General features: G+C 45.4%; 1 long non-coding RNA gene across 3 annotated transcripts; it reads left to right on the forward strand.

Annotated features, from left to right (window-relative positions):
* Positions 1 to 363: 363 nt before the first annotated feature.
* LOC140471638 (uncharacterized) lies at positions 364 to 7,837 on the forward strand. 3 transcript variants are annotated; one of them, XR_011957128.1, is made up of 4 exons: positions 364 to 450; positions 1,198 to 1,282; positions 1,387 to 1,502; positions 7,692 to 7,837. It is a non-coding gene; the product is annotated as an uncharacterized lncRNA (long non-coding RNA). The 3 variants fall into 3 exon arrangements; XR_011957129.1 differs by having other exon boundaries at positions 7,765 to 7,819; XR_011957130.1 differs by having other exon boundaries at positions 368 to 414.
* The last annotated feature ends 330 nt before the right edge of the window (positions 7,838 to 8,167 follow it).

Genomic DNA, 8,167 nt, shown 5'->3' on the forward strand with positions numbered 1-8,167 from the left:
CAGGTCGGTTTACACAAGTCGAGTAAGAAACTTATTTTGAAACTCCCAGAACAATTGGTAATTTACATATCTGGCTAGCATGGTTAAATTGGATCGATCAATCTATTTGCATATAAACCACTCAATGATTGCAACTCGACAGAGCATTTGTTAATGACTATTATTTCACCCATAATCCTGTGCAGTTATGAATATTGTCGATAAACTCACTGGCAATCTCAGACGCACGCGCAGTTTGGTTTCCATACAGAGCATGCGCACTGTCACATTGATCAGGTCACTGAGAAAGATAGACATGGAGCTGCTTTCTCCGGCAGCGGCTGCGATCAGCTTCAGAGAGCGGCGCTCAGAGTTGCTGTGTGGGAGCCAAGCTGGGAGAAAGGAGCGGAGAGATTTCACAAGTCCTGGAATCAGGTTAAAAATAACTCGAAAAAGACCCTCCAGGCCCGGGTAAGGAGACGGCGGTCTCTGATCAGGGAAGGGGCCCAGAGTCACGGCCGCCATTTGTTTGAGGGAAGAGTGCGCGCTAATGGCCGCCATCTTGAGAAGGTCAAGGTGCAGGAGGGCGGGGCTCTCGGGGTCTGTAGAACAATCAGAGGAAAGGGAAGCCCCATTGTTACTGATTAATCCCACGAACACAGCTTCACTGGGCGATCCTGCAGCAATATCCTCTCTCAGTCCTGCTGTGATGTTTCACCCAATCAGAACCAGCAGCTCTCCTCCTCTCTCAGCTCCCCTTCTGTCCTTCCTGCAGCATCTGTCCCCTGGAACATTGAGCTGCCTGTCCTGTCCCTCCCTCAGCTGTTGTTTCTGTAATACCTGTGATATCCCAGTCCCATCTCAGATTACTTCACTAAAGACAGGAATGCATCCGATGGATTTTTATTAACATCAGCAATTGTTTAATACTCACTTACAGGTTTTTAATTACATCATTTTTGAAGCATTTACTTCACATTCAACCATTTGCAATGGTGGGATTTGAACCTGTGTCCAGAGAACACTTGCTGAGTTTCTGGATAAATTGTCACACAATAATGCCACTAGGCCATCACTTCACCTGCTCACAGTTTGTATATCACAGTGCAACATGAATCAAAACTCTTTCTTCCTGCACAATTGTTTGAGCCGGCACTCTGGTGATGTGACTCAGTACCTCTCCATGTGGTATCCCTCACTGTGTGTGTCTAATTGCAGCCTCTGTCAGCGTCTCTCACTTTTGAAGCTACTCCAGATCATAAGCCAACAGAATTCTCCACTCCAGAGAGATGAGGCAACACAGGTCAGGATTTTCCAGATCTCTGTGGGCTCAGTGCCATTCTGTATGTGTAACCTTCAAAGCATTCGTCTAATTTCCCATTTTGCCTATTTCTGTGTCTTCTACAGGTACCCATGGTGTTCTTGACTCAATAGACTGGCCAACGACTGGTTGGGACGATGGTTGGTCAGCCAGAAAGACAAAGTCAGGGAGGTCGGGAGTCTTCAATAAATCCTGCTGCCAGGTAAGATCATTCCAGTGCACAGAGCAGAGGGATCCAAACATCAGCTAACAAGACATGACATAGAGAAAGTGCTGCAGGGGGAGCACAGTACAGACACACCCCAGGCTCAATCACCACGCCTGCTGCAAGTTTTGTTGTAATGAGACAGCATCGAGAGTTCCCAGTTATCAGTCCAGGCCTGTGCTTTCTTAGGGAGCATCAGAACAACTGAGGGGAAAGCAGGCCTCCCACGAGAGGGTGGTAATGCTGCCTGGGATCTTTCTGTTCCCTATTCCCTCTCCAACACTGTATCTATGGCTTGTATTGATGACCAGTGTCTTCAATCATTCTAACTCCTATAACTGTTCCTATCTCTGTCATCTCCTCCCCTCTCACCAATTATTTCACATATTTGAAACCTCTCATCTAGATGACCATTCGTATCGCTGTAACTTGCTTCAGTCTCTACAACATGCCTTGTCTCGATAGTCTCCTCCTCCATGAACTGGAGACATCGGGTCTGTTTCTGTGCGGCATGACTCTTCGGCTGAGATTTCCTGAATGGAATGAGTCGCATTTGCCTGTGTTTGGCCCATATCCCTTCAAACCTTCTCCTCTCCATGTACCTGCCCGAGTGTCTTTTCCGTGTTGTAATTGTACTTGTTTTTACCATTTCCTCTGGCAGTCCATTCTGTCTGTGCACCATCCTCTGTGGATAATGTTGCCCCTCAGCTCCCTCTTTAAATCCTTGTTCTCTTACCTCACGTTTATGCCTCTAGCTTTGGACTCACCTACCCTTGGCAATTTACCTTACTTAGACTATACATAGTTTCATAAACCTTTATAAGGTCACCCCGTGGCCTCCTCTGCCCAGGAGAAATATTGACGACAGTGTTACCAATATCTCCAACTCATGTTCTCAATGCTCTGACCAATGAAGACAAGTGTGCCAATTGCCGCTTTCAACACCCTGTCGCCCTGTGATGCCAGTCCAAGGAACAATGTAACTGCACCCCCTGGTGTCTCTTTTTTTCTAAAATACTGCCCAGGGCCCAACCATTACCCGTGTTAGTCCTCCCTGGTTTGTCTGAACTAAATCCAATACCTGAATTAAATTCCATCTTTCATTCCTTGGCCCAGTTGATTAACATCCCTTTCGATAACTATATTCTCTGCCCACTCTTCCACTAATCTTGGTATCCATAAACATACTAACAGGGACACCTATATTTTCACTCTAGTTGTTTATGTAAGTGGTGCACAACAGTGGTCCCAGCACCAGTCCTTACAGCACACCGCTGGTCAGAGGCCCCAGTCTGAACAACAACCCTCTCCCCCCACCCTCTGTCTCCCACTGTCATCCCATTTTGTATCCAGTTGGCTAGCTCTCCCTGATCCCTTGTGATCTAACCTTACTAACCAATGTATCATGTTACACCCTGAACAAGGGTTTGCAGAAGCCAGAAACAACGTCTGTTGCTCTGCCTTCATCTATCTTTTTGGTCACATCTTGAGCAAACTCCAGTCAAGTTTGTGGGACATGTTATCCCACGCACAAAGCCATGCTGGCTGTCTGTAATTAGGCCTTGTCTTTCCAAGGCCTACCTCTCAGAATGACCTCGAACAACTGACCCACCCTGATGTCTCGCTCATCAGTCTGTAGTTCCCTGGCTTTCTCTTGCAGCCTTTCTTAATTATTGACAAAAGATTATATTCATAGTCAGAGTCATACCGCACTGTTCAGTTAACGCTAACCATACTCTAAAACGGATCTCATCCCACCTGCCTGTTCCTGGGTCATATCCCTTCAAACCTTTCCTATTCCTGTACTAATCCAAATGTCTTTTGAACGTTGTAATTGTCCCCATGTTCACCCCTTCCTTAGGAAGTTCATTTCACACACAACCCACCCTCTGTGTAACAATGTGCCTCATGTCTTTTTTTAAAATGTCTCTCCTCTAAACTTAAAAATGTAGTGCCTTGTCTTGAAACTCCCCTGTCCAAGGGGAAATATAACTCCCATTAACTCTATCCCCCTCATGATTTTATAAACTTCTATGAGGTCATCTGTCAACATTCAGGTTTCAGTGAAAAATACCAACCTATTCAGCCTTTCTTTATACTGAAGCCTTTTGTACCCAGCCACATCCCAGTAAACCTCCTCTCAACCCTTTCCAACTTAATAATATCCTTCCTATAACTGGGCGACCAGAACTGGACACAGTATTCCAGAAGAGGACTCACCAATGGCCTGTATAATCTCAATGCGACTTCCCAACTCCGATATCCAAAGGACTGAGCAATGAAAGCAAGTGAGGCCAGCACCTTTTTTTAAACTATCCTGTCTCTCCATGTTGCAAACTTCAAAGAATTATGTAGCTGAACCCTGAGTTCTCTCTGTTCTACAACACTACCGAAGGTTTTGCCATTAATTGTATAAGTCCTGCATGTGTTTGTTGTACCAAATGCATTTCCTCGCATTTATTCAGATTGAACTCCATCTACAGTTTTTCAGCCATTCACACATTTCATCAGGATCCCTTTGTAATCTCAGAAAACCTTCACTGTCCACAATGCCACCCTCCAGTCTACCTGCCTATCACACATAGCTCTCTATGGTACAAATATATCTGCTAGGGGGCCTACAATTTCTTCACCAGCTTCCCACAATGTCCTGAGATCCATTTGATCAGGTCCTGGGGATTTATCTACCTGTGTGTTTTAAAACCTTGAGCACCTCCTTTTCTATAATGTGGACTCATTTCAAGACATTGAGTCATAGAGATGTACAGCACGAAACAGGCCCTTCGGACCAACTCCTGCATGACGTTTCTAGTCACATTTGCCACAATTTTCCCAATATCCCTCTGAACCCTTGCTATTCATACACCCATCCACATGCCTTTTAAATGTATTTCTATCAGCCTCCACTATTTGCTCTGGCAGCTTATTCCATCCACTCTGCGGGAGCCAGTTGTCCTTTAGACCCCTTTGAAAAGTTTCCCTTGCCTGGGGAAATGACCTTGTCTATTGACCCTGTCGATGACCACCATGATTTTAAACACCTTTTATCGGTTAACTCCTCAGCCTCCCATGTTCAAGTGAAAACAGCCCCAGCCTATTCAGGCTTTTCCCTGAAGCACAAACCCTCCAACCCTGGCAACATCTTTGGTCATTTCTTCTGAACCCTTTCATGTTCCACGATATCCTTCCGATGGCATTGAGACCAGAATTACACACAGTATTCCAATAGTTGTCAGGCCAAACACTGTTTAGTTCCCTGAGCGCCCCAGTCTTTATCCACAGTAAGTTCCAAAGTGAAATATTTGTTTTGGATCTTGTCGTTTCACACATCGTTGCCTTCATTGATCATTAAGGAGACCGGGTTTGTCCCGAGCTCTTCTTTTGCTCTTTATACACTTGTAGAGTCTCTTTGGATTCTCCTTAACTGTCTCTGCCAAAGCGATCTCATGTCCCCTTTTTCATTCCTGATTTCCATTCTAAGTGTATTCCTACAGCCCCGATGCTCCTGAAGGGATTCCCTTGAGTCAGCCAGTTATATCTGACATGTGACCCCTTTTTTTCCTTGATCACAGCCTCGAATCTCAGCCAGTGTTTCCTAATTCAGTCAGCATTGAGCTGCACACTAACAGGAACACGCTGGCCCTGAACGCTCCTTTTATCTCGGGTTTAAAATATTCCTACTTGCCAGACTTCCCTTTATCTGCAAATAGCCTCCCCAGATCTACTTTAAAAATTCCTGTCTAATACTATTTTGCTCCATTGAATAACTTTAACTTGTGGACCAGGCCTGTCCTTTTCCATCGCTATTTTCAATCTAATACAATTGTGGTAACTTTCCAAAGTGCTCCCCCACTAACACCTCAGTCCCGTTCCCTGCCTTGTTTCCCAAGGGGAGGTCAGGTTTAGCCCCATTCTCCAGTTGGGCCACTTACATAATGACTGGGAGTTTTCGGAACACACTTAACAAATACCTTCCATTCAAATGCTTAACTTAGTAGCAATCCCAGTCCAGGTTTGGAACAGTTAAGATCCCCTATCATTACAACCCTATTATTCTAAGAGATATCTGAAATCTCCTGACATGTTTGCTCCTCCATCTCCCATTGCCTATCGCTGTAGTCCGACCGTAGAAAACTAATGACCAATTTTTATTTCTCGGTTCCACTAATATCGTTTAACTGGGCGATTCTACATGAATCCTCCCTCTAGGTACTGCTGGGATGTTTCCCCCCAATCAAACCCACCAGCTTTCCTCCTGTTGTGCCTCCTGTTCTATCCTTCCTGTAGTATCTGTCTCCGGAACATTGAGCTGCTGCTCCTGTTGCTCCCTCAGCTGTGTTTCTGTAATATCTATGGGATCCCAATCCCATGTTCCCATCCATGCTCTGGGTTCATCTGCCTTATCTGTCTGGCCTTTTGTATTGAAATAACTGCAGTTTAATCCACCAGTTTTCCCTAATTGTCTGCTATGTCCTTGCCCTCCCTTGTCTACTTATATTCTTCTCTTGAACATTTGTACCAGCCTCAACTTTCTTTCTGGCCTTACGACTCTTTGGGGTCACACAGCCCTGCCAGACGAGTTTAAATCCCCTTGAGCAGCTCCAGCAACATTCCCCACCAGGATGTGGGTCCCCCTCCTGCTCCCAGTTCAGGTGTATTCCCCACCCTGTCTACCTGTGCTGACACCTTCAGACATCCAGGGACTTGCCCACCAAGGTCCCTGTGTTCCTCAGTACTCCAGGAGGACCTACCATTCATGATGGATATCATTCATTTATGAGATTTCCCACAGTGTATTACCTTACAGTGATCAGAAGTAAACTCGGTCTGTCATTACTCTGCTCAGTTTATCATCTGTTCGATATCAGACTGCAGCCTGAGTCCATCCCCCTCACTATGGACAACACCCTCACCTTTCATGTTATCTGCAAACCACTAATGATTCCTTCTGCTTTGATATCCAAGTTATTAATGTATGTAACAGCCAGCAATGGCTCCTGCACAGATCCCTGTGGTACACCCGCTGGGCAAAGGCTTTCAATCACAAAACCAACCCTCCACCAATTGTGAACCCAATTCACCAACTTACCTTGTATCCCATGGGCTCTTCCCTTTTGGACCAGCCTTCCGTGTGGGACCTTGACAAAGACCTTAATGAACTCCATATAAACCACACCATCTGCACTGCCCTCATCAATATCAGAGGACAGTCATCGAGCAAATCCATACAGACAGTCCCTAATGAAATTGCGGGGGTATCCGTTTTTGGCGAATACATTGTAGAGGTGTTCTTCTTCCTCTTCTTGCAGTTCTGGTGTACTGCAGTATGTTGTGGCCCTTTTGAACAGTGTCTTGATGCAACTTCTTTTGTGTGTGTTGGGTTGGTTTCTTTCATAGTTCAGGACTTGGTCTGTGTGTGTGGCTTTCCTGTATACCTTTGTGGTGAATTTTTCATTCGGTGTTCTCTGTACCGTCCCGTCTAGGAATGGGAGTTGGTTGTCCTTTTCTTCCTCTCTAGTGAATCGGATTCCTGTGAGTGTGGCGTTGATGATCCGGTGTGTGTTCTCTATTTCTGTGTTTTTAACGATTACAAAGGTGTCATCTACATATCTGACACAGAGTTTGGGTTGAATTTGCAGTAAGACTGTTTGTTCGAACCTTTGCATTATTGCTTGTGCTATGAGTCCAGAGATGGGTGAGCCCATGGGTGTGCCGTTGATTTGTTCATATATTTGGTTGTTGAATGTGAAGTGTGTTGTGAGGCCCAGGTCCAGTGGTTTGAGTATGCCGTCTTTGTTGATGGGTTCAACGTCCTGTTGTCTGTTCTGTTTGTCCAGCAGGTTGGCTATTGTTTCTCTGGCTAGGGTTTTGTCGATAGAGGTGAACAGTGCCATTACATCGAATGAGACCATAGTTTCTTCCTTGTCTATGTGTATATTTCTGAGGATGTCCAAGAATTCCTGTGTTGACTGTACAGAGTGTCTGGATCCGCTGATCAGGTGTTTCAGTTTCTGCTGTAGTTCTTGAGCCAGTTTGTGTGATGGTGTCCCTGGTAGCGATACGATGGGTCTGAGTGGGATGGCTGGTTTGTGCACTTTGGGTAGTCCATAGAATCTGGGGGTGTTGTTGCTTTCAGTTTTCATTCTCTCTAGTTCAAACCTGGTTATCTGTCCGTTTTTTTTGTAGGTTTCTCAGTGTGTTGTTTATCCTATTGGTGAGCTGTGGGGTGGGGTCAAACTCCACACAATTTCATCCACAGATGCCTCGGGGAAAGACAATGGAATGAAGACATGCCACGACCCAAAGGACTAGCCACACTACCATATATCAAGAACATTTCCGAACTGACAGCCAGACTACTGCGACCACTAGGACTCATAACAGCACACAAACCAACAGCTACTCTCAGACAACTCACCAGGACGAAGGACCCGATACCCAACATGAGCAAAACCAACGTAGTGTACAATACCCCATGCAAGGACGGCACAAAACACTACATAGGACAAACAGGAAGACAGCTAACGATCCGTATCCATGAACACCAACTAGCTACGAAACGACACGACCAGCTATCCTTAGTAGCCACACACGCAGATGACAAGCAACATGAATTCGACTGGGACAACACTACTATTATAGGACAAGCCAAACAGAGAACA

Source organism: Chiloscyllium punctatum, unplaced genomic scaffold (assembly GCF_047496795.1).
Source record: "Chiloscyllium punctatum isolate Juve2018m unplaced genomic scaffold, sChiPun1.3 scaffold_136, whole genome shotgun sequence".
Lineage (NCBI taxonomy): Eukaryota > Metazoa > Chordata > Chondrichthyes > Orectolobiformes > Hemiscylliidae > Chiloscyllium > Chiloscyllium punctatum.